At 57.9% G+C, this 25,003-nt stretch overlaps 1 protein-coding gene across 4 annotated transcripts in view; it reads left to right on the top strand.

The window, feature by feature from the left end:
- The first annotated feature begins 1,148 nt into the window (after positions 1-1,148).
- LRFN5 (leucine rich repeat and fibronectin type III domain containing 5) overlaps positions 1,149-25,003 on the top strand; it is a 41,532-nt gene continuing 17,677 nt past the window's right edge. Inside the window, exon 1 of one of the 4 annotated variants that reach the window (XM_063159557.1) lies at positions 1,149-1,301. The gene's annotated coding sequence lies outside the window, so the exon portion shown is untranslated. Of the gene's footprint in view, positions 1,302-1,603; positions 1,646-25,003 lie in introns of those variants that run through there. The other 3 variants (XM_063159556.1, XM_063159559.1, XM_063159558.1) reach the window with 3 other exon arrangements.

Consider the following 25,003-nt stretch of genomic DNA (forward strand, 5'->3'; position numbering starts at 1 on the left):
AGGGTGTCGGGGCAGACGGGGCCATTGCCCGGCAGCGGCAGGGCAGCGCCTGCACATCCCTCCAGGTGCGGGGTCGCTGCCCGCTGACGAGGTTCGTTAATTAGCTCCTCTTCCAGGCTCTGCCGGCAGCGCTCCTCTTCTTCGGGTCCTGCAACATCCCCGGCGTTTTCCCACAAAAGAGCACTAGAAAAGGGTGCCAGTGTTCCATAGCACGAAATGCACTCTCCTCCTCCCTGTTAGAGATCCAGGAGACAGGTAACGATGCCGCAATCCCCAAAAGCGCTCCAGTTTACTGCCCTCACAGATGACCCAGCGTTTCCTTCTGCTGCCAGGACCATCCCTCCTAGAAGCGCGGTGTTGCAGTCCGTGCCCGCGGACCGGCGGGGCACGGGCAGGATGCGGGCAGCTGCGTGCCCCGAAGGTGGAGCCGAGCGGAGCGGAGCTGCGGCCGCGCTCCCACCCCGCGGGACGGTTCCGCCGGCGCATCCACCGGACCGATCGCCAGCTCAAACTCCGCGCACCGCCCGCGGCCGCTCCGCCCCCGCCCGCTCCGGACCCGGGGCAGGGCTGTGGCCCCGGGAGGGCTGTGGGGTGCCCCGGGGGCCGCGGCCGCTCTCGGCGCCCGTCGCCGCAGCCCGGCCCCGGCGTGGCGAGGCGGGCGGAGGCGTGTCCGTCTCCGCGCCGGTGCCCGCGCCTGGTCCCGCCCGGCGGCGCGCAGCCCCGAGCCCGGCGCGGCGGGGGGCGGCCCGGCCGCACGTCTGCGCGGCGGCGGCGGCGGTCGGGCGGGCGGCTGCGGCTCAGCCGTGCGTGCGGCGGGGCGGGGAGGGCCCGGCTGCTCCAGCCCGCCCCGGCGCGGCGCGGCGCGGCGCGGGGGAGGCGGCGGCTGCTCCATGCGGCAGCGAGCGGCGCGGCTGCCCGCGGCCGGGGCCGGGGCCGGGCGGAGGCCGGCGGCGCGGAGGATGGGCGCAGCTGCCGCCGCCGCGGAGGGCCGAGCCGCGGGCGCCGCGCTCCCCGCTCTACCCCGCCGCAGCGCCCGCCGCCGCGGCTGCTCCGCCTGAGCGCGCCCGGCGCGGAGCGGCGCGGAGCCGCATGGCCCTGCCGCCGGCCGCCCCGCGCTAGCGGCACCCGCACCCGGGAGGCGCCGGCCCGGCGGCGGGGCTGCCCGCGCCTCGGCCGCGTCCGTCTGTCCATCCGTCCGTCCGTCCGTCCGTCCAGCGCAGCGCCCGGCGCGCAGGATCCCGCAGCGGGGTGCGGAGCGGCAGCGCTTGGCGAGGATTAACCTGGCGCAGGTACGCGACAAGGTCAGCGCCGGCGGGAGCACAGCGGGGCGGGCTGCCCAGTGCGGGGCGATGCGGGCGGGCCGATGCGGGCGGGTTGTCCCGCGCCTCCCGCCCCCGCCGCGCGTGTGTGCATGTGCCGCCGCCCGCCCCGGCCGCCGCGCGGGGCCGTCCCCGGGCCGCCGTGCCCGTCCCGGCCCGGGCAGCTCCGCCGCGGAGCCGCGGTAGGATGCGGGGGGTGAGCGCCGGCTCGGGGCGGAGCGGCGGGCAGCCCGCCTGCCGCCAGCGCCCGCAGCCCGCCGGGGCCCGGCCGCGGCCGCACCCGCAGGGGACGCGCTCCGGCCGCCGCCCGTCCCCGGAGGCACCAGGTAACGCGCGGGGAGTCGCTCCCGGCACATCTGCATTGCACCGCGGTACCGGCCCAGGGGACGGGGCGGGGGGGAGGTGAGGGGCGGCCCGGCCGGTGCCGAACGTCCCGGTCGGGACGACCCCAGGGCGCGGCGGGGGCGCCGTGACGACGCCCTTCCCGGGAGGGCGGCGGCCGCGGGGAGCGCGGAGCGGCGGGGCGGGTGCCCGCGGACGGGCCGGGCCGGGCCGGGCCTGGCCGCGCTGCCGCCGCTGCCCGCGGGACGGCGCCGGCGGCCGCCCGCGCTGAGCTGGGCTGGGCTGGGCTGGGGATGCTGCGGGGCCGGAGATGCTGCCAGGCTGCGATGCTGCGGGGCCGCCCGTGCCGCGGCCGCCGCCCCCTCCGCGCCGCGCTGCCGCCGCCGCCGCCGCCCGGTTACCGGCACCGCTGGCGCTGCGGCGCTGCCCGAGCGGGCGGAGGCGCCGCTGTTCGCGGAGCCATCCCGGGGCGCTCTCGCGGGGCGAGGGGCTCTGTCGGAGGGCGCAGGAACCCCGCGGCTCCCCCGCCCCGGTCCTCCCGCCCCGTCCCACCGCCCCTGGCCGCCGCACGCACCCTGCTCTCCCCGCGGCTCTGTCCCCAGGGCCGCCGCGGTCCCCTGCGTCCCGGGATGCGGTGCGCCCCCCTCTCCTCCGTGCCCTGTGCCCCCTCCGTGGCGAACGCCGCCGTGTGCGGGAGAAGGAATGTAGGACAGAATGGCCCTTCCCCGCCGGAAGGTTCCCGCTGGGGAGATGGCAGAGCAGCGGCGGAGAAGCCGGCGGAGCCTCGCAGCCATGTTGGTGTCGGAGCATCAGCCCCGGCGGCTCGGGGAGCCCGGCTGCCGTGCGGGAACCGGCATGTCTGGGCCAGGTGCACCGGGGAAGCCTCTTCCCGGGCTGGTCCTTCCCAGGATGGACCGGGGAACAACGGCTCTGCGGATTCTCTGCATCCTGGGAGCGCAGCTCTTCCCTTCCTCCCTTCCAGTCTGTTGCATCTCCGGGGCACTCATTATGTTGTGTGTGTGGAACAGAGGCATGTGTTGGTTCCAGCTGTGGTCATGAACTCGGCCTCAGCAGTCCTGCAGACCAGGGGTGGGACAGCCGGTGCCCCCAGCCAAGCCCAGCCCCGTGTGGCCTTTGGCTGAGTGCTGTGGAGCTGGACAGGCTGGGTGTCCCTGCCCTTGGCCGTCGCGCTGTCGTGCTGGTGGTGATGCTCCCCACCCACGCTTCCATTTCGCATGTTCCTGTGTGACACGTGGTGCCAGCTCGCTCCTTCTGAGCATCCTCGGGCGAGCCTGCGTGCTCAGGGCTGCTCGGGCCGGCACAGCCGGGCTGGCGAGGCGAGGTGAATCCGTGCTGGAATTGAAGCCTGCTTGGCTCCAGCTGTGCCTCTGCAGATGGAGGGCCTGGGCTGGCCTGGCAGCAGCGATCCTGGCTGTGGCTGTGTCCAGGAGCATGGGGCAGTGCTGCCCAGATGGACGGTGTGTGCTGGCTCTGGTCTGTCCAGCTGTGCAGGGCTGCATCCCAGCTGCCTGGGGCTGGGTGTTCGGGGCTGTGTGTGCTGACAAGGGCTCCAAGGGCACCCTGGTCCTGTGTACAGCCACCCCTTGGAGCTGGCCCGTGGGCTCTGGTATTCCAGAGTCAGTCCTGGCAGGTAGAGGTGTGCCAGGCCTGGCAATTCCACTGCTGGTCTGGGAGTCAGGTTTGGTTTTGCACAAGCAGCCGTAGCAGAGACTGAGTGTTCTCAGTGCCCAACACCTTCCCAATCCACGCTGCTAAATATATACTGTACTCAAGGGATTATGCATTTGTTTAAATGCATAATAAATGTGTTTAAATGCGTAAGGCTGGATCATAATGAACACCAGAGCTTGCCAGTTTGGCCTCCAGTTACTAGCCTCTCTAAGATACATCTCCTGGCATATTACCTCATCTTTCTGCTTTCAGAAAGAGCAGTTCTTGGTTTTATCATGGCAGGGCAGTCAGTGGAAGCAGATCCTGGATATGTCAGGTACCCAGTGCAAGTTAAAGCTGAGCTAGTTCTATTCAGCAGACACTTCCAGGTGCAGGAGGAGACTTGAGATTGACCCATTCCACCAAAGACATGCAGATATGGAAGTGGGCTCCAGATTGTCCTGTCCCAGTGAGAGCCTGTGGTCTGAGTGCTCGTGTTATCCTTACAGCCAAGAGAAGCTGCACTCACTGCAGCTCTGCTTGGGATGGTGCCCCAGGAGCTTGGTTTGAATGTTTCATGTAGGTCTGTTGTCTGGAGAGGCTCCTGTTGGCCACTGAAGGTGTGAGTGGGGCCAGGGGGAGGAGGCTGAGAGGTGCCTCCCAGCCCAGGATCGGGGCTGGCTGGGGATGTGGGGAACCCAAGAAGAGATGTGGCTGAGCAGCATGGCAAGGAAAAACAGACCTTCCTCAATTTTCTGAGAAAGACTGGAGGGCATGCGAAGGCGGATGTGTTGGAAGGATGGCCTTGGCACACTGGGTGCCTGCCTTGGGTAGGTGGAGCATGCCCAGGGGCCTGGAGGGCCTGTCCCTCCGCTGGGGCACGTGGGGTAGTTCAGAGGCTGGAGAGCTAATGGCTTTGCACTGCTGATCGATCTGCCTGTGCTTTCAGATGTGGTGAGGCTGGGTTTTATGGAGCAATCTTTGCATATTCCCTGCACAAGCAGCTGGGCCGAGCGCCGCTCTAATGGCCTCGCTATTAGCGAGCTCAGAACCCGAGCCAGGCTGAAAAGGCTGTGTAAGTGCTGCTCAAGCGTTTTGGGCCAGGCGTATTCCATGCATTAGGGAAGATTTGTACTCTTTGGACCAGACATCACTGAGTGTTGTCTATTTATACGCATCTAAATATATCCTCTGCAGTCTTCAGACTTTTCTAGCTAGTAGTAAAATTACTTTTCAATATCATGCTATTAAACCACGCTTGCTGACACTATCTGATGAAGTTTGTGCTGGGAGAGGCTTATGTGTGTGTGTTTGTTTTAAATAAAAACTATTCTTGAGGTAGTTACCTAAAATGCTTTGGAAACAAAAGCTTATTGTCTGTGTGGCTGGGTAGCCAGGAGAAATTTAGTCAAACAGGAGCAGTGCTTGGAGACATGCTCAAGCCTGGGAAATCAAATCCAAACCTTATCCAAAGTATAAGGTTTTGTTGCTGAAGAGTAAACCATTCTTTCTAGAAAGTTTGTATCAAATAATCATGCACTTTGCAGCAAAATAGAAACATTTGCTTCAAATTAGTCAGATATACCTTCTGGTAGTCTGGAGTTTGAGATGTCGTTCTGAAAACAGAATGACGAATCTTGAAGTAAGGTAGGTGATGGAATTTCTCTGCAGTGCCCAGATCCAGGCTGGGAGGCTGTTCCCTGCTGCAGGGCTGGGTCTGTGTGCTGGGTGCAGGTCTCTGGGCTCTCAGTGGGCTCCCGAGGAGGGTGCAGACCTTGGCTGTGTCCCCCATAGCCCATGGGCTGCCTGGCTGGGTGCTGGGGACAGACATGGCTGGCTGAAGCCTGCAGCCCAGCATGGAACAGTGATGGCCGTCCTTTTGTTTTCTGTGGCAGCTCTTGCTGTCGGTTCTCTGAGAGCCAAGAGCCTGCAGAGGAAGGGAAGGGGGTTGGTATTCACAGGGGAGTGGGTGATCTGAGGAGAGGAGAAGGCAGGGCTCTTGAAGAGGGCCCTGGCCCTGAGCCCCTGGAGCCAAAGACAGGTGCTGGTCCCTGGGCCACCCCAGGTCCCTTGGCTGGGGCTCTGGGCTCCACGAGCCAGAGGTCTGTGCTGTGGTGGCATGCTGTGGTGCCAGGAGCTGTGTCCTGCCCTGTGGGCACAGGTTGGTGTGAGGATGACTGAGGTGTCCAAGGGCTCCTTGCCCATGTGCCCCATGCCACGTGGCTCGCTGGCCACTGAGGCACAGGCTGGGCACACCATGCCCTGAGCTGGGCAGCATGTCTCCATGGGATAAATGGCTGTACAAGTCCTGTTTGTTTCGAGCAGGCTGGATGATGCAGAAGGTGGTTTGTCACAGGGCTAACTGAGGCAGTGATGGCAGCCTTGGTGGGTGCCTCTAATTGTGTGGCACGTGACCTCAGAGTATTTGAGCCGGTTCCCAATGCTGCAGAGCTCGTGTCCAATGCTGTGGTTTTGAGTTTGCTCTTGTAGATGAAGCTTCTCCCCAGGAACTGTCTCATGGCAAAACATTTCCATGAAAACATATGATTAGGTAGCTTTGCTTTAAAGTGGAATATCTTTTTTCCCTTGAAGTTTTTATTTAGGCTTCTCTGTCAAGATTGTGTTGGAATTTCTTTTGGATTGCAGACAGATAAAACTCTTCAGTTTTTGTTGCCTCAGCATTGTTTCATTGCCAGAGAGCTGATATTCCCTGTGTTATTTATTTCCAATTATTTATGCTTCCTGGTCTCTGTAGTTGGCCATGGGGGATGGAGAGGCAGGAGCCCACCACAGTGAGCTGTGACAGCTGAGTCCTGCAGCAGGACTCACCAGCTGTGGGACAGCAGTGTACAGGGAAAGCACAAACAAAGAGGAAAAGGCACGGTGGAGAAAGCCGCACTGAGAGGAATGCCCAGGATGTGTTTGTAATCCCCTGGTGCTGCTGCTCCTGGGATTGGGATGGGATTGCCTTAGCACCTCTGGGCACTCATGCAGAGACGTTCTGCTGCACATGGCTGAGGTGCTAGTTCTTTGTGCTTAAGCCAGGCTCAAGAGTTTGCCTGCCATGTGAAATGCCCAGCACAGGGAGGCAGGTGCCACTGGCACAGGCAGGCAGGTGCCATGGGCGTAGCAGGCAGGTATCACTGGCACAGGCAGGCAGGTGCCGCTGGCACAGGGAGGCGTCAGGACAGGAAGGCAGGTGCCACTGCCACTGGCACAGGCAGGCAGGTGCTGTGGGCACAGGCAGGGAGGTATCACTGGCCCAGCAGGCAGGTGCCATGGGTGCAGGCAGGTGCCACTGGCACAGGCAGGCAGGTGCCATGGGCACAGGAAGGCAGGTGCTGTGGGCACAGGAAGGCAGATGCTGTGGGCACAGGCAGTCAGGTATCACTGGCACAGGCAGGTGCTGTTGGGCACAGGCAGGTATCACTGGCACAGCAGGCAGGAATCACTGGCACAGGCGGGTGCTGTTGGACACAGGCAGTCAGGTATCACTGGCACAGGCAGGTGCTGTTGGGCACAGGGAGTCAGGTATCACTGGCACAGGCAGCAGTCACTGGCACAGGCAGGCGCTGTTGGGCACAGGCAGTCAGGTATCACTGGCACAGGCAGGTGCCGCCGGCAGCGCCGCTGGGCCGCGGGAGCTGTGCCGTCGTTGCCGTGTTCTGCACCGCGCTGTGCCAGCCCTGATGTAAGGCTCCCTGAGAGGGCCCGTGGGAGCGGGTGTGAGTAAGGCGAGCGGGATGTGTCGCCCTGTGAGCCGTGAGTCAGTGCTGCTGCTGCCGGTACGGGGTGTTTCACTGGCAGGAGCCTGTACTGCCGGCTGTGCTGCGTGAGCCGCTGCTGCTGCTGCTGCTGCCGCTGCCGCTGCTGCTGCTGCCAGAGCCGGGTGCTGCTGTGGGCAGGCTGGGCACGCTGGGTGTCACTGTGCCGTGGGCAGCTTTGGTGTCACTGTGCGGTGGGCAGGCTGGGTGTCACTGTGCCGTGGGCAGCTTTGGTGTCACTGTGCCGTGGGCAGGCTGGGTGTCACTGTGCCGTGGGCAGGCTGGGTGTCACTGGGCCGTGGGCAGGCTGGGCAGGCTGGGTGTCACTGTGCCAAGGGCAGGCTGGGTGTCACTGTGCCGTGGGCAGCTTTGGTGTCACTGTGCGGTGGGCAGGCTGGGTGTCACTGTGCCGTGGGCAGCTTTGGTGTCACTGTGCCGTGGGCAGGCTGGGTGTCACTGTGCCGTGGGCAGGCTGGGTGTCACTGGGCCGTGGGCAGGCTGGGCAGGCTGGGTGTCACTGTGCCAAGGGCAGGCTGGGTGTCACTGTGCCGTGGGCAGCTTTGGTGTCACTGTGCCGTGGGCAGGCTGGGTGTCACTGTGCCGTGGGCAGCTTTGGTGTCACTGTGCCGTGGGCAGGCTGGGTGTCACTGGGCCGTGGGCAGGCTGGGCAGGCTGGGTGTCACTGTGCCAAGGGCAGGCTGGGTGTCACTGGGCTGTGGGCAGGCTGGGTGTCACTGGGCCGTGGGCAGCTTTGGTGTCACTGTGCCGTGGGCAGGCTGGGCAGGCTGGGTGTCACTGTGCCAAGGGCAGGCTGGGTGTCACTGTGCCGTGGGCAGCTTTGGTGTCACTGTGCCGTGGGCAGGCTGGGTGTCACTGTGCCGTGGGCAGGCTGGGTGTCACTGGGCTGTGGGCAGGCTGGGTGTCACTGGGCCGTGGGCAGCTTTGGTGTCACTGTGCCGTGGGCAGGCTGGGCAGGCTGGGTGTCACTGTGCCAAGGGCAGGCTGGGTGTCACTGTGCCGTGGGCAGCTTTGGTGTCACTGTGCCGTAGGCAGGCTGGGTGTCACTGTGTCGTGGGCAAATTTGGTGTCACTGTGCCGTGGGTAGCTTTGCTGTGCTCGTGGCTCCTCCTGACGTCAGCCTCGTGTCTCATCTCTGCTGGTGCCCAGCTGCAGTGACGCTGCTCTTGGGGACCAGGCTCCAAACTGCAGTTCCCTAGAAGTGACTGCTGCCTTCCTGTCTGAGCCTCAGCTTTGGCTGCCTCTGGGGACACTCTGCTGTGTCACAGGAGGGCAGGGAGGGCTCTGCACACCAACAGTACCCTGGGCAGAAGAGCACCATCACCCTGAATGCCACACATGAGCCTGGGCAAGCTGACATAGACAGCTGAGCATCTTTCAGCTATGGTGTAAAGAACCAGGATAAGAGCACAGGCCCCAGTCTAGGCTCCAGTGCTGCTGTGGTGTAAAGAAGAAGGATAATAGCAGAGGCCCCAGTCTAGGCTCCAGTGCTGTCCTAGCAGGTCCTGTGCAGGGGTCCTTGACCTGGCTGTGGTGGGTTAAAGATGTGCTGCAAGTGCCTCCAGGTGACCACATGTCCTCATAGTGCGGGTGTGGTAAACGTTCAGGCCCCATATGCTGTGCTGAGGACCAGGGATGGGGATGAACATGGGGACAATCAGCCACCCTGGTGACATGTGGCCTCAGAGGCTCAGCCAGCAGAGCGCCTGCATGGGGACTCCTTTGTGGGCTAGTTGTCGCTTGCTGCCCTGGCACATTGGGCCACTGAAAACAGATGTGTCCTTGTCCCCAAGTACATGGCAAGGATTGCATTTAGTGACTGGGGGGTGCAGCCTCCCTTCTAGTACTCCATGTTCTTGCACAGAGCCCCCTACTCATCTGCAGCTGGGTCCTGCAGGTGTCCCAATGCACCCCCTCTCTGCATTCCCCCTTTGGTGATCTGTGAGGATCCCTCCATCTGGTGTCCTGATGTGGCTGAAATGAGAGTTGCTTCCCAAGGGCTGGCATTCCTGTTGTGTTCATTACTGCCCTGAGCTGGCCACACCTAGCATGTGTTATTTGAAGCATTCTGCAAACATGCAGCTTCTGTGGATTGAAGCAATGCCCTATCCTTGCCTGCCCTAGAAGGGAAACATGATAAACACTGTGGAAAAAGGCATGGTAGGTCAGGGTGGGTGGTGGCAGCTGCTGTCACTGCCAGATGAGCACTCTGTAATTTCTAGGGGAACAGATGAGGACAGTGTGTTTAAATGAGCATTGTGCTGGTATCCAGGTGGGTGCCAGCTGAGCTACCCAGGTGAGTGCCCTGTGATTGTGGCACTGTGTGCCCCAGCAGCTCTGTTCAGCCCTGCCACGCTCCACCAGCTCTGCCAGGGCCTCCCGTGGTGTCCCCAACAGGCACAAAGGGCTCGCTGAGTGAGCTTCATTTCTTCTAAGGAGCATTAAAGAAGCCAATCAATGTACAGAGTCTGTGACTGCACTTAAATTCCATCTGGAAAGTTATAACAATAAATAAAGAACAGTAACGAGGAATGAAATTGTGTGGCCAGAAGGATGCGAGACTTGGAATGCTGGGGAGAGGCTGGACTTGCTCCTTGCCATCTGGAATTTGGGTTTAGGTGTTAATAAGGTATCCAAATGTTTCCCCAATGCTCAGTAATGCGTCCCTGGTTTGTACTGGGGATGTGAGGAGACGTGAAGGCTAAAGGAGGAGAGTGAAGGACAGCAGTGTTACAGATCAGAGGGATCACTCCTTCTCCAGGGGCACCACACGTTGTTCCTGTGATGGCAGGCACAGAAAATCTAACCCAGGCATCTGGGGAGCAGCACACACATCTGGCAATCTGGGTGTCCCTGGGGGGACAGGATAGAGCATGCAGGTCCCAGCTGCACTGCATGCATCATGCTCGGTGCCCTCCATGCTGCTGGTGTGGCCAGCAGTGCTGTGTGGCCAGCATGTGTCTGTGCCCTGTTCCATCCTTGTGTTCCATCCTTGCCCTCGGCATGGCCAGCAGTGCTGTGTGGCCAGCATGTGTCCGTGTCCTGTTCCATCCTTGTGTTCCATCCTTGCCCTCAGCATGGCCAGCAGTGCCAGCTGGAGCAGCAGGGATGGTGGTTTGGGTGCTGGAGTGGATTTTGTACAGCAGAGGCTTGGTCCTGAGCTGGGCTGTGTGTGCATGGGGCCTCATGGAGCAGATACCTGCCTGCTGCAGGGCATGGTTCCCCTCTGCCAAGGCTTTTGAAGTGTGCTGACTTTCACAGATATATGGTTCTGGTTTACATTTGCAGCAGCAAGTTGTGTGAGGCAGCAGAAGGGGATTTCTGGGGTGAGAAGATGGACGAGGAAGAGCTGTCTCCCCTCCGTGTGTGTCAGGGCACTCAGGTGGGACCGTGTGGGCAAGGTCCGGTGAATTGAGTGTGGATGGGGGCTGGAGGCACTGCGGGGGCTGCAGTGCTCCCCTGCCCACAATGCTGTGCCTGGAAGGGGCACTGGTGTGGTCACCCTGCCCTGCACACCGGGGTGGGCAGCAGGGCTGGGGGCTGGAAGGACAGGGTCTGACTGCCAGCTGCTGCTGGTGGTGCTGGTGGTGCTGGTGGCAGCTCCACAGCCTCAGGAGCAGTGCTGGGGCTGCTGCCTATGGAGAGAGCAGAGTGCTGGCTCAGCTCCCTGCCCAGCTCAGCCCAGAGCCGACTGCTGGCATATGACACTCGTTATCTCTGCAGCTCAGAAACGCAGTGCTCAGGGCATCCTGATGGATTTGTGACACTTCCCATGGGATTCTGTGCTCATAAACCAATTAAAGGATTACATCCTTGTAATGTGGAGAGTGTTCTTTGTTTATTAAGTAATGCAGGTATAATTCAATTAGTGACAGGCTGACCTGCTGATGTCAGATGTGGATGCCAGGCAGGTTGGCCTCAAGCTCCGCCCCCCTAGATGGGAGCAGCAGGAGCTGAGGGGAGCAGCTGCCCCTCCTATAGCTCCCGGTGCCCAACAGGAGCCGTGGGAGTTTGTTATGGCTTTTGCTGACGTGTTTCCTTTACAGAGTCACAGAATCCCAGAATTGTTTGGGTTGGAAGGGACCTTATGGCTCATTCCACCCCCTGCCATGGCAGGGACACCTTCCACTGTCCCAGGCTGCTCCAAGGCCACTCCAGCCTGGCCTGGGGCAGTGCCAGGGATCCAGGGGCAGCCACAGCTGCTCTGAGCACCTGTGCCAGGGCCTGCCCACCCTCAGAGGGAGGAAGTTCTTCCATAGAAATGAAATGGTTTATTATTATGAATGGTTTCAGGCTGAGCTGAGTGTGTACTGTTTGTCGTGGCTCAGAAAACCCTGTGTCACCAAACGGTGTCCAGGGCACAGCCCGTGTCCCTGTGCCTCCCTCTGGGTGGCTGTGGGTAGCTGCAGTGCCTTCCCTGGCCCCAGCTCAGGCTCTGCCATGTGCTGCTCCCTGTTCCTGCAGCACTCTGGGCTGCATGAGTGCCTCGGGCTGCAGAGGTGAGGTGTGTGCTCTTCTGGTGAGGTGCACAGTGCTGAGTGTCCTGTCCCCAGGGAGATCCCTGTGCCCTGGGCCCTGTGAGATCCTCAGTGCAGAGAGTCCTGTCCCCAGAGAGATCCCTCTGCTCCTCTGGTGAGGCCCTCAGTGCAGAGTCCTGTCCCCAGGGAGATCCCTCTGCTCTGGGCCTTTGGTGAGGTCCTGTCCCCAGGGAAATCCCTCTGCCCTGGGCCTTGTGAGATCCTCAGTGCAGAGTCCTGTTCCCAGGGAGATCCCTGTGCCTTGGGCCTTTGGTGAGGTCCTGTTCCCAGGGAGATCCCTCTGCTCTGGGCCCTGTGAGGTGCTCAGTGCAGAATCCTGTCCCCACGGAGATCCCTGTGCTCTGCGCTTTGTGAGGGCCTGTCCCCAGGAAGATCCCTCTGCCCTGCTCCTCTGGTGAGGCCCTCAGTGCTGAGGGTCCTGTCCCCAGGGAGATCCCTGTGCTCCTCTGGTCAGGGCCTGTGCCCAGGGAGATCCTGTGCTCTGTTCCTCTGGCACAGCCCGGGGCAGGCCGAGGGCTCCAGGTGTTTTTCCCTCTGGAAAGGGGAGGTCAGGGCTGCTGGGTGGCTCGTGGTGCCTTGGCACTGCCTGGGCACCTGTCTGCCGGGAGAGATGGGCAGGAAAAGAAGTGCAACACACCCTGTACAGCAGTGCAGGAGTGACTCTGGGGTAGAACACGACTGATTCTGCAGATTTGGAGAATAAATTACAGTTCGCATCTCAGTGAGGGGTGGTTTGCCCCTAGGTGAGTGACAGTGGAACTCGGACAGCACACCACCAGTGTGGCTGGGAGCAACTGGGTGCAAGAGGTGTTTCCAGACAGCCAGACCTTTCCAGAAAGATCAGTATGTTTCAATGTCCTGAATAATAAATGCTGCTCAGAAGCCTGCTCTGGTTTTCTGTGCAATCTTAGGACAGATTTGCACTTAGTTTGCTGCACATATCAAGCAAAATTGAATGCAAATATAATATGGGAAAGGAGGATCTGCACATGTGTGAGCTAATAGAGGCACAAAAGCAGCTCGTGTAGCCTGGCACTGCTGGAGGAAAATAAGCACCTGACAGCAGAATTATCTCTGAGGACCACAGACTGACTTGTAAACTGTGGAATAAATTGCTCTTATTTTGTAGCATTTATGTGCTCAGCTGCACTTCACAGGGTTTTGCCTGTCTGGCAATTCCTGTTTGTCAGGTGGAAGCCCTGGGCTGCTGGGGGCTGGCAGCTAGTGAGCTCTGAGCTGGGCAGAGGGCACAGCCTGGCAGAGAACGCCTTGCCTGGCAGAAGGTGCCAGGTGGAGGGGCCAGGAGGGTGAGCTTGGCAGAGGGGCTGAGGGTGTGCAGAGGGGGAGCTGCCCTGGCCCCCTCTCCCCTGCAGGGCAGTGGCAGCCCCAGCCCTAGGCAGAGGGTTCCTGCCCTCGTGGGCAGTGGTACTGAGGGGTCCTGCCCTCGTGGGCACTGGCACTGAGGGTTCCTGCCCTCCTGGACGGTGGCACTGAGGTGGCGCAGGCTGCCTGAAGCATGGTGCTGCTCCAGGGGCTGCCCCTGCCTGTCTGTGACACTGTGAGACCTCTCAGGTGCTGCTTCCGTCACTGCAGCTCCTTCCAGTCCTTCCGAAATGACGAGATGTGAATTGCTGCTCTTGGGGACAGCAGTGGCAGCTCAGGATCTCCGTGCCCAGTGCCAGGCTGGCAGCTCCCTGTGCCCAGTGCAGGCTGGCAGCTCTGTGTGCCCAGTGCCAGGCTGGCAGCTCCCTGTGCCCAATGCCAGGCTGGCAGCTCCCTGTGCCCAGTGCAGGCTGGCAGCTCCCTGTGCCCAATGCCAGGCTGGCAGCTCTGTGTGCTCATTCCCAGGCTGGCAGTTCTCCGTGCCCAGTGCCAGGCTGGCAGCTCTCCATGCCCAGTGCCAGGCTGGCAGCGTTCCTGCCACGCTCAGGCTGACAGTGATCAGTGATCCTCTCCTCATGTGTTTCCTGTTCCTGTCCTGGTGCCACGCAGTGCCAGGCTGCTCCCCTGTGCCCTGCTCTGCTCCCAGGTGGTGCCATTCCAGCCTCAGGGCTCTGTGCTCTGGCACAGCTGGGTCGTGTGGCTGTGGGAGGCAGTTTTGGTCCTTCAGAGCGTCAGTTTGTGTCGGTGCACAGCCGCTGTGCCCCATGGGTTCCATTGCAGGTTTGGCACTTGGGGGCAGGCAGGAGCAGCAGTCCCTGCCGTGCCCCCTGCTCCTGAGGTCAGCATCACAGGGCAGGATGGAGCTCATGGGGCTGGAGAGATGGGAGGGGGCTGAGTACTGCTCAGGGAAGGGGAAGGAGGCACTGGAGGCATGGATGTCCAGTCCCAGCACATGAACACAGTGATGGAAACACAACCTGCCATGTCTTGGTGACTTGGAGCTGATGCAGACCCGTGCAGGTGTTGGCTTCCTCTGCATGGTATGGGGTGACCTGTGCTCCTGGGGCTGGGCAGGGCTGAGGGGCAGGCTCAGCATGGGCTGGGCCTGTGCTGATGGAGGGTGCAGCCTCCCAGCAATGGGGCGGGAGGAGAAGGAGGCATTCCTGGGCTGCAGCACCCATGCTGTGGTGCTGGGCTGCCTGCAGCACCCGTGCAGTGGTGCTGGGCTGCCTTCTGCACATGAGCAGTGCTGTTGGGCTGCAGCACACAAGTAGTGGTGCTGGGCTGCCTGCAGAACAGTGGTGCTGGGGCTATGGGCAGGAGAAGGAAGGCTGTAATGCTGTATGGGCACGGTGCTGGGGACAGTGTGCTCCTGTGTCCCTGTCCTGCCCATGCTGGGCATGGAATGAGTCCTGCAGGAAGCTGTGTTTGTCAGACTGATGCCAGGAAGATTGTTTGCCTTTTCTTTTCTATACCTTTTCTGTGACTTTTATGTACCCGCAGTATTCTTAGCATGCATGCTTGTAAGTCCTTAAATCTGATAACTTGGCATAGTCCTGGTATTCTGTTAGGCCAGGAGACCAAACATCCTAAAGGTCTCCTAATAAACCTTATGCTATCTTGGGAAACCAAGGTCCCCTCTAGAACACATCCTGTGAATTGGAGATCTGGCCCACCCAGGGGAGAATTCCACAGATGGGGGAATGTCAGGCCATTCATCCAGGCCTCCCACTGGGGCATCCTTGCTAGATTATGCTCATTTTGAGCTCTGTAAATGGCATGTGTGACCCATGGTGTGCGTGCATTGCATTGCGTTCCACCTTGGTGCAGTGGTGTACCAGTAAGGGTCCTCATTAAAATACTGAGATAAAAACCCCTTATCCCGTAGCTGTATGTGCTCTCAAATGTGTAAAACCAGGGAGAGGCATCAGGGCCTCATGGCTGGTGTCAGTGCCCGTGTCACAAAGCGGGTTTGTCACACTCTATTGGTGTCCCCAGGGTTAGCACAGGGCACGGGGCTGGTGGCTGGAGCCTCTGCTCTGCCTGTGGGCTGGGCTGCTGTCTGTCACCCTAGGTTATGGGGACACCAGCCTTCCAAACAGCATCACTTGGCTCTGCAAAACCTCTGTCTCAGTATAACTCCAGCTGTGCTCTGGTGGTGTGTGTGTGTGTGTGTGTGTGTGTGTGGAGTGCCCAGGTGTGGTGAGGAGAGTGCAGAAGTGGCTCTGACACTGGGGAGTACTTACATGAGCACAGCTGTGTCTCACTCAGGTTGTGTGGGGGACAGGCTGCCTGGGAGTGGGGAGATCCTTCTCTGGGAGACCCTGCTCTGGGAGATCTGGGGATTGGTTTGTTTCTTTCTGTGTGAGTTTAACCGGTGGCACATTCCCTAATTACCATGGGTGAGGCACTGGGGCATTGCCCTGTCCCTTCCCAGCTGTCCTGAGCTGTGACAGGCTGTGGACAGAGCTGCTGCAGGGGAACCCAGTGTCCCCATGTCACCCCTCAGTGCCAGAGCAGCAGAGGAGGAGCTGCTCTTGTGCCTGGCACTGCCCCAGGCTGTGACGGTGCTCACAGGGGTTCTTGGATGAGGGAAGAGACGAGGATCTGACTCCATGGTTCAGAAGGCTGATTTATTATTTTATTATATATATTACATTAAAACTATACTAAAAGAATAGAAGAAAAGGTTCTCCTCAGAAGGCTGGCTAAGAATAGAATAGAAAGGAATGATAACAAAGGTTTGTGGCTTGGACAGAGAGTCTGAGCCAGCTGACTGTGACTGGCCATTAATTAGAAACAACCACCTGAGACCAATCCCAGATGCACCTGTTGCATTCCACAGCAGCAGCTAACCATTGTTTACATTTTGTTCCTGAGGCCTCACAACTTCTCAGGAGGGAAAATCCTAAGGAAAGGATTTTTCATAAGAAGATGTTTGCGACACACAGTCCTGTTCATGGGAGCTGTGTAGGGTCACTGTGCCCACAGAACCAGCAGTGCTGGAGCTGCTGACTGATGGAAGGGCTTGGAAATGAGCCAGTGCTGTGAGCAGGGTTGGAAGTGCTGCCCAGGGCATCATTCTGCTCTGCTCTGCCCCCTTGCTTGGACACTGAAGTAATTGAGTTTTCTCCAGCTCCCCCACCTCATTCTTAATTACAAAAGTGAACGAGAGGGCTAGACAGCAAAAGAGATAGGCAAGGGAGAGCTTAGACTGCAAAGCTGAGAATGAAAAATAAAAGTTATGGATTCCTTAAAGAAAGATTTTTTTTCCAGTGAAAGGTTTTGCTATTAAAAGAGATGCAATTGGCATCAGATCTTTGCAGTAGAAATTAAGTGCGTGCAAAAGAATTTGTGTATCTCAAGAATCTCCAGTACAGCAGGAAGGGCATAATGCCTTTGCTTTTCTGTTGTTTTCTTTAATATAAGAAAACTTGAATTAAAAGAATGGTGAAACACTTTAGAAAGCCAATCAACAAGAACACAACTGTTTCAATGTTGGCAGATAGCTGTGGTACTTGTCTGGCACCGGGATCTGCTGTCCCCTCACGCTGTGCAGGGCCTGCCGTGTCCCCTCTGCTGTCACCTGTCCCCCTCCCTGGGGCTGCTGCATACACGTTTGAGCTCAAACCTCTGGGTGCTTCCTGAGCTGTGACCGAGGGGCAGCTGCTCCGGTGTCAGCACACAGCCAGCACACTGTGAGGAAAGCTTCTCTGCTAAACATGGCCTGCTTTGGGTTTCCCACCGGATGATGTTTCCCTGTGCTGGGGCAGGTTTAGTGTGGCCTGCCCGGGTGGGGCTCTGTGGGTCCCTGGGGTGAGTGGTGCTGAGCCAGGCACCCTGAGCCTGCCTGGTTCCCTTGGTCGCCGCATGTCACAGACATGTTTTATGCAAAATCCTTTCCTTAGGATTTTTCCTCTTGGGAAGCTGAAAGGCCTCAGGAACAAAATGTAAACAATGGTTATCTGCTGCTGTGGAATGCAACAGGTGCATCTGGGATTGTTCTCGTGTGGTTGTTTCTGATTAATGGCCAATCACAGCCCAGCTGGATCAGACTCTCTGTCTTAGCCACAAACCTTTGTTATCATTCTTTCTGATTCTATTCTTAGCTTGGCTAGCCTTCTGATGAAACTTTGTCTTCTATTCTTTTAGTATAGTCTTAATCTAATATATATAATAAAATATTAAATCAGCCTTCTGAACCATGGAGTCAGATCCTCGTCTCTTCTCTCAATATAAGACCCCTGTGAACACGGTCACAACTGCAGGCACTGCTGGTGGCACTAAGCCCATCAGCCTGGGGATTTGGGCTCTTCAGAAATAATTCTGAGGAGGAAGATGGATTCTTGATCTGTTCAGAGTGAAACAAAAGTTAAAGAAACCCCACTGGTGTTCCCTGCCATCATCTCTGTGTTTGCCTCTCACTTTCCTCATCTCCCTGTGCAAACCCAAGGAGTGTCTGAGCAGCAGGAGTGCCTGGATGATGTTTGGGTTCTCTGTGTCCCCTGTTCCCCCTGTTTGTCCCTTCCTGCCAGCCCAGCTGGGGTTGGGGGCTGGGCTGGGACAGGGACAGGTCACACTGACACGTTCCTGTGCCACGGAGCTGGGAGAGGAGTGTGGGAATCTGAAATGCAGAGAGCTCCCAGAACTCTGGGCCTGCCAGCCAAAACTGAGAATTGAACCCAGGATTTGATCTGAGCCCTCGGGAAAGGCTCCCAAACTGAGGTGCTATGTGGTATTTTCTGAGGACCTCCACTGAAGAAAGGAAATGATGGATCTGCCTCCATGTTCTTGGAAGGCTTATATTATATTATATTATATTATATTATATTATATTATATTATATTATATTATATTATATTATATTATATTATATTATATTATATTATATTATATTATATTATATTATATTATATTATATTTTAAAGAAAGGATACAGAGGGCTAAAAAGATACTAAGGAAAAACTCCTGACTCTTTCCAGAGTCCCAACACAGCTTGGCTGTGATTGGTCATTAAGTCAAAACAATGAAGCAATCACCTGCTGGATAAACAATGTCCAATCACATTCCAGAGCAGCAAAACACAGGAGCAGCAAATCAGATAAGAATTGTTTTCCTTTTTTTCTGAGGCTTCTCGGCTTCCCAGGAGAAAATCCTGGGCAAAGAGGATTTTTCAGAAAATGTGGCACTGCTAGAAGTGGGAATGTGGATTTATAGTTTAAACAGAGACACACCGAGGTAAGGAAAGGGAAGTTTAGAGTTTTAGAGTTTAAGATATAAAAATAAAAGTAGTTCCAGAGGTAAACAAGGAGTTTAGAATGCAGCACTGTGTGTTTGTGTGCCATAACATAAGTGGCTAAGGAAGCTCACAGTGTAGCACGGGTCCATAAGACAAAATATTTAAGTATTGGGTTAAAAACATAAATATCCTTGTTGGCAGTGGTTTTTTGGTCAATAACTCATTAAAAAGTCTTGTAACTAAGACTCTTGTGACCTTCTGAGCCATGCAGTGAAGATGTGAGCTGAACTTACCCTTCCTGCCTGTGTAGAAGATAAGAAAATAAACCAAAACTAAACCACATCATCCAAACCGACTCAGAGGTCCTGTCTCTAACTTACTCAGAACTCCCCACTAGTGAATTATCCCAGATGAGGAGCAGTGATGTATTTTTAAAGAGGACATTGTGTGGAGGGCAAAGTGTCTCTCTCTCTCTGCTTTGATTTCTGGGCATAATTTGAAGATAACTCAATTAGCTGCAGTAAAGTCATGCTGATTTACTCGGGGTAAGAGTTCGAGGTTCCTTGTTTTGTTTCTACACGCATTTCCCTGCACGATGCTGCTCTGCCTCCTCTTGTGAGAGGGAAACTGTGTAATTCTCCTGATATTAATTAAGATAAGAGACAATTATGCCAAAATGTATTAAAAGGGAAATAAATAAGTGTAGAACATGTCCAAGCTCCAGATGGCAGTGCCTGGCCTGGCAGCCCAGCAGGGGCTTCTGTGGGAGCAGCTGTGGGGCTGAGGGATCTGGCTGTGGTGCCACTTGGATCCACCTGGGCTTGGTTTGCCTTTGGAAACGTGATGTTTGGGGAAGGCTCACACAGGGGGCACGCAGGGCACAGCTGTGCTGGGGCACCATGAGCTGGAGTGGGTCTGTGCATGCCCAAGTGGGGCACCCTGTGGGCTCCATCTCCTCGTGGTGGGAGCGCTGGGGGTGAGTGAGGAGATGCTGTGTGCCAGAGCTGTGTGTGCTGTGTGCTGTGTGCCAGAGCTGTGTGCCGGAGCTGTGTGCTGGAGCTGTGTGACAGTTCTGAGTGCCACACCTGTGTTCTGGAGCTGTGTGCTGATCCTGTGTGCTGTCTCTGGAGCTGTGTGCTGATCCTGTGTGCTGATCCTGTGTGCTGACCCTGTGCCAGTGCTGCCCCTGATGCTCAGAGCCGGGCTCCTGCTGCTGCCCTGCTGTGCTGGTGCTGGGCAGGGCAGCCCAAGGGCAGGGGGAAGCTGCTGCCCCTGCAGGCTCCATCCCAAGCTCCATTCCTGGCCAGAAGGGCTGGAGGAGGCGGTGCTGGAGCTGGCAGTGCCCAGGGTGAGCTGCAGTGCTGGGTTCCCTTTTGCTGAAGGGTGAAGGGTTCTGGTGTCCCACATGGACACACTGCAGGCTGCTGCCTGCACCTGGTGGGTGTAACTCTGAGCTGCCTCTTGGGTTGGTTCAGAGCAGAGCGCTGCTCCTGAGAGCCATGGGGAGGGGGTTTGGGAGGGTCAATATGGGAATAGGTCATCAGGACCTTCCAAGATCCAAGGCCATGGCTGGAATGCCAGATGAAGGCTCCTCCAGCAGGGCTGCAGGCTTGTAGCACGATGGGCAGAGCCTGGCGTGGCCTGAGCAGCTCCTGCACAGCTGGCCACAGCTGGATTGGGTGTGAAGAGCACACCTGCAGCCCTTGTGAGGCATCGCTGCAGGACCAGCCCCAGCTGTGCAGCTGGATTGTTTGGGCTGTGGGTGGCCATCTGTTGGCACCCGTTTCTTGAGCTCTGTGGAATTCTTGCCATAGCAGCACGATTGATCACATTTTGAAGCAGCAATTAAAATCTAAATTTCTTTGCCAAAGCCTTAAGTATGTCTCTTATCTGAAATGCTCAGACTCTTTGCTGAGTGAAGAACATTAGGACCAAGAGACCCATTAAATTTTCTGGCACAGACAAAGGAGATAAATCCTGCAAACTGATGGGATCGCATGTGGCAGATCTGATGGTGTCTGCTTCATGCACTGAGATGTAGAGGAGGAAAATTACCTTTCAGAATAATTTCTCAGGGCTAGAAGTTTTGGAAGTGGCTGTCTTTTCTTTTCCCAGAAATCTGTGTAAAGTGGTTTGATCTCGTCCAGCTGAAGGGAAACCTGTTTTATTTGCTTATGTCACTTTTTCTGTCCTACAAAGATGTTGGGAGCAGAGGAGAGGACACAGTGCCACTGTGTCAGCCCTGGCCTGAGCAGTTCACACCATCACTGCCCAGCTGTTCACAGGCTTTTCACAGCTGTCATTCTGATGTAGGTGAGGTCACAGACAGTCCTGGTCCAGCTTCTCCTGGCGGTAGTGATGCTGTGCCCCACTAATCCATGCAAGTCTGGGATCTGTGGTTCATGGATGGGAGTAGCTCAGCTCTGAGCAGTGCTCTCTGGCCAGAGCTTCCCTCCCAACAACTGCAAACACCGGTGCCAGCATTCCCCAGAGGCCCTGACTGCAGGCCTTAGCAATGTGAGGTGACAGGGGGTGGAGAAGTGGCCAATTAACAGATGAAATAATGAGGCACGTGCTCGTTAGTGTCCTGCTGGCACCTCGTTCAAAGCTGTGGGTGGGGAGCACCTCTGGGAGCCAGCAGCACTGGGCTGGGGGGCTGCAGGGGGGCTGCAGCGGGGTTTCAGGGGCCGAGTTTCTGCTGCAGCTGCCCTTTGACCACCCTCTCATGCCCACATCCTGCCAGACACTGAATTACAGAACCAGCGGGGCTGCAGGGGCTTCCCAAGAGCCTCGAGTCGTGTCCCAGCCCAGAGCCCTGCGTGCCACCTCCAGGAATGCCTGGGACTCCTCCAGGGATGGGCACTCCCTGCCTCCCTGGGTTCCCCTGTCAGTGGCTGACAACCCTTTCCATGAAGAAATTCCTCCTATGCCCAAGGGTTTAATTCTTTGCTCCACTGCCCAGAAATGCATCTGCACACTGAGGGCCTTTTTTGTGCCTAAATATCTGTATTCTGAGATTGGTGGGAGTTTTGTAACGGACACATTCAGCATCCTCGGGTCAGGTACCAGGAGCAGGAGGAGAACTACACCCGAGATACAAACAGAAGCCTGTTAAGGGCTCCACCTCACAAGGCAAAGCAGGAAATACTTTGGGGTGATACAAAAGTTTTCTATGATTATTTCTGTTTCCCATTTGCAAAGGAGTAGCAAAGTGCAGACTCATGGCAGCTGTTTTCTACTGCTGCAGGAGCTAAGAAAAAGGTTAAAAAGTGGCAGTTTAAGTAAGGCAGTTTAAAAGTGGCAGAGCTGTATAACTGGTACCCAGGAGTATTAAAATAATTGGCCGAGGAGCTCCCTGAGACAGTAATGGTTTATTTTTAACAAATCCTGAAATGCTGAAGATGAACCAGAGGCATGGGAAAAGGCTAATGAAAATTGATAGAAAAATTAAATATGATTTAGTCTAGGGGGAATTGTGCCATCTGCTCCTCCTGGGCTGGATCCCTCTGCCACTCCCCTCCCTCACTGTTTGCACCACTGGCTCTTCCTGCATTCCTGGACAATAAAGCAGGGACATCTCCTGTCCTGCCTGCTGCTGTTGGGTGTTGCTGGCACAGCACAGCCGTGCCAGCCTCTCTCCAGCCTGTCCTGGCACGTTTGGTGCTGATGCCACCAGAGGCTGTGTGGCAATGCTGCTGCTGGAGCCTGGTTCCATGGCAGTGCCACAGCCCCGGGTGTGCCCAGCCTGGCAGTGCCAGCTGGCCAGCTGTGGGGTGTGACTGCGTGATGGGGGCTGACCAGCAAATGAGCAGTTCTGTCCCTGAGCGTGGGGACACCTGCCACTGACATCTTGTATGGAAAATCCTTTCCTTAGGGTTTGTCCTCCTGCGAAGCTGGGAGGCCTCAGGGACAAAATGTAAACAATGGTTATCTGCTGCTGTGGAATGCAACAGGTGCATCTGGGATTGGTCTCAGGTGGTTGTTTCTAATTAATGGCCAATCACAGTCAGCTGGCTTGGACTCTCTGTCCAAGCCACAAGCCTTTGTTATCATTCCTTTCTATTCTATTCTTAGCCAGCCTTCTGAGGAGAACTTTTAGTATAGTTTTAATGTAACATATCACATAAAATAATGAATCAGCCTTCTGAACCATGGAGTCAGATGCCCACTGCTCCCCCATCCAAGAAGCCCTGTGAACACGGTCACAGGCACCAGAGCCAGGTGGGTGTTCCTGATCCTGACTCACCAACCCCATCCCAGGGCTGTGCAATTCTGTCACAGGATTCTGAGGCTCTCCCGTCTCCATCCCACCCAGCCCAGCTTTCCCCACACGTTTCCCTGAACATGGAGGCCTGGTTCCATCTCCAGCTGTGTCTGCCTGGGGTTGAGCAGCCCGTGCCTGAGCCTGTGCCGTCCTTGGCCAGGGTCCCTGGGCAGTGCCTGGGCTCCACTTCACCTCCCTTTACTCCTGTCCTCCCCTGACTCTGCCGCTGATCCCAGCTTGCTGTCTGTCCTGCTGCCAGGCTCTGTAACGTTTCCTGCAGCTTGCCATTGCTTTCCTCTGTTCTTATTCCCTATATCAGGAAACCATAAATATGTATTTGAGAGCCGTCAGTTTTTTCGAGCGTGTGGAGTGCTGCCTCCTGAAAAATCCCAGCAGCAGATTTTGAGCCAAAGGGAAGATTGCAAAAATAGTTTCTCCCTTATGGCACATTGAAAGTTTCCCTTTTAGGCGAAATTGCCCAACCCTGACAGATGTATCTGAAGTTTTAAAAAATATGAGTCCCAGTATTTCACTTAAACTGTCATTCTTGGTAAAGGAAAATATTCCGTTTGGTATGGCCATTGATTTCCTTTGGATCTAAATAGGGGCTGAGGTCTGTCGGGTTCCTGCTGCAGCTCTGTGGTCAGAGAGATCTGTGCAGGTGCTGAGCAGCTGTTCCAGGCTGGCTCTGTGCTCAGACTGTGCCCGGAGCTGTTGGGGCAGCTGGAGGGGCTGCCCAGAGCCTGTCCCTGCCTGTGCTGGGCTCACACCGTGCCCAGAGCCTGTCCCTGCCTGTGCATGGGGCTGCCCAGAGCCTGTCCCTGCCTGTGCTGGGCTCACACCCTGCCCAGAGCCTGTCCCTGCCTGTGCTGGGCTCACACTGTGCCCAGAGCCTGTCCCTGCCTGTGCATGGGGCTGCCCAGAGCCTGTCCCTGCCTGTGCTGGGCTCACACCCTGCCCAGAGCCTGTCCCTGCCTGTGCTGGGCTCACACTGTGCCCAGAGCCTGTCCCTGCCTGTGCTGGGCTCACACCCTGCCCAGAGCCTGTCCCTGCCTGTGCTGGGGCTGCCCAGAGCCTGTCCCTGCCTGTGCTGGGCTCACACCCTGCCCAGAGCCTGTCCCTGCTGTGCTGGGCTCAGACCCTGCCCAGAGCCTGTCCCTGCCTGTGCTGGGCTCACACCCTGCCCAGAGCCTGTCCCTGCTGTGCTGGGCTCAGACCCTGCCCAGAGCCTGTCCCTGCCTGTGCTGGGCTCACACTGTGCCCAGAGCCTGTCCCTGCCTGTGCTGGGCTCACACTGTGCCCAGAGCCTGTCCCTGCCTGTGCTGGGCTCACACCCTGCCCAGAGCCTGTCCCTGCCTGTGCTGGGCTCACACCCTGCCCAGAGCCTGTCCCTGCTGTGCTGGGCTCACACCCTGCCCAGAGCCTGTCCCTGCCTGTGCTGGGCTCACACCCTGCCCAGAGCCTGTCCCTGCCTGTGCTGGGCTCACACCGTGCCCAGAGCCTGTCCCTGCTGTGCTGGGCTCACACTGTGCCCAGAGCCTGTCCCTGCCTGTGCTGGGCTCACACTGTGCCCAGAGCCTGTCCCTGCCTGTGCTGGGCTCACACTGTGCCCAGAGCCTGTCCCTGCCTGTGCTGGGCTCACACTGTGCCCAGAGCCTGTCCCTGCCTGTGCTGGGCTCACACCCTGCCCAGAGCCTGTCCCTGCCTGTGCTGGGCTCACACCCTGCCCAGAGCCTGTCCCTGCCTGTGCTGGGCTCACACCCTGCCCAGAGCCTGTCCCTGCCTGTGCTGGGCTCACACTGTGCCCAGAGCCTGTCCCTGCCTGTGCTGGGCTCACACCCTGCCCAGAGCCTGTCCCTGCCTGTGCTGGGCTCACACTGTGCCCAGAGCCTGTCCCTGCCTGTGCTGGGCTCACACCCTGCCCAGAGCCTGTCCCTGCCTGTGCTGGGGCTGCCCAGAGCCTGTCCCTGCCTGTGCTGGGCTCACACTGTGCCCAGAGCCTGTCCCTGCCTGTGCTGGGCTCACACCCTGCCCAGAGCCTGTCCCTGCCTGTGCTGGGCTCACACCCTGCCCAGAGCCTGTCCCTGCCTGTGCTGGGCTCACACTGTGCCCAGAGCCTGTCCCTGCCTGTGCTGGGCTCACACCCTGCCCAGAGCCTGTCCCTGCCTGTGCTGGGCTCACACTGTGCCCAGAGCCTGTCCCTGCCTGTGCTGGGCTCACACCCTGCCCAGAGCCTGTCCCTGCTGTGCTGGCTCTGAGCCCCTTCAGCACGGACATGCAGAATGTTCAGGGGGAGAGAGGGGGCTCTGCCCCTCTTTGGTTGGGACTGGAGGTGGCCCCTGCTCCTGCCTCACCGCCAGTGTTCCCAGGGTGCCACAGAGCAGGGCCCTGGGTAGGGCAGTGCTGCTCCTGCTGCCTGCTGTGTGGCCAGCCCGTGGGGACAGCCTGGGGATGGGCTGGCACTG

Source organism: Melospiza melodia, chromosome 6 (genome assembly GCF_035770615.1).
Source record: "Melospiza melodia melodia isolate bMelMel2 chromosome 6, bMelMel2.pri, whole genome shotgun sequence".
NCBI lineage: Eukaryota > Metazoa > Chordata > Aves > Passeriformes > Passerellidae > Melospiza > Melospiza melodia.